The 366-nt window shown below is 80.1% G+C and overlaps 1 protein-coding gene across 1 annotated transcript in view; it reads left to right on the forward strand.

Annotated features, from left to right (window-relative positions):
- Positions 1–103: 103 nt before the first annotated feature.
- Positions 104–366, forward strand: part of DNAJC28 (DnaJ (Hsp40) homolog, subfamily C, member 28) — a 3,121-nt gene continuing 2,858 nt past the window's right edge. The window contains exon 1 of the mRNA XM_010580394.1: positions 104–133. The gene's annotated coding sequence lies outside the window, so the exon portion shown is untranslated. The remainder of the gene's footprint in view (positions 134–366) is intronic.

Raw genomic sequence — 366 nt, forward strand, 5'->3', positions numbered from 1 at the left:
CAGCCGCCCCTCCTTCTCCTCCTCCTCCTCCTCCACTGCTGGCGCGCTGCCCCCGGGGCCCGCGCTCGCCGCGCCGCGCTCGGGCCTGCGTCGCTGTGCGGGAGGGGGACGGGCGGGCGGCGGCGGGGACCAGGTGAGGCGGGGGCGCTGGGCAGCGGGGCTCCGGGCGAAAACGTGCGTGTCGCGCTGCGGGGAGCCTCCCCCGCCCTACGTAACGGGGAGGGGAGGGGAGGGGTGCCGAGCGCCCGGCTCTTCGCGTGCCGGTGGCCGCTTTCCTCAGCCCTCCTGCGGCACACCGCCTCGGGGCGCTCGCCCGTTCCCCGCGGCGGGAGCCCGTCCTCGTCCCCGCCGCCCGCGGCGGTTGGG

This window comes from Haliaeetus leucocephalus, unplaced genomic scaffold, assembly GCF_000737465.1.
Source record: "Haliaeetus leucocephalus isolate CR32 unplaced genomic scaffold, Haliaeetus_leucocephalus-4.0 Scaffold702, whole genome shotgun sequence".
Taxonomy (NCBI): Eukaryota; Metazoa; Chordata; class Aves; order Accipitriformes; family Accipitridae; genus Haliaeetus; species Haliaeetus leucocephalus.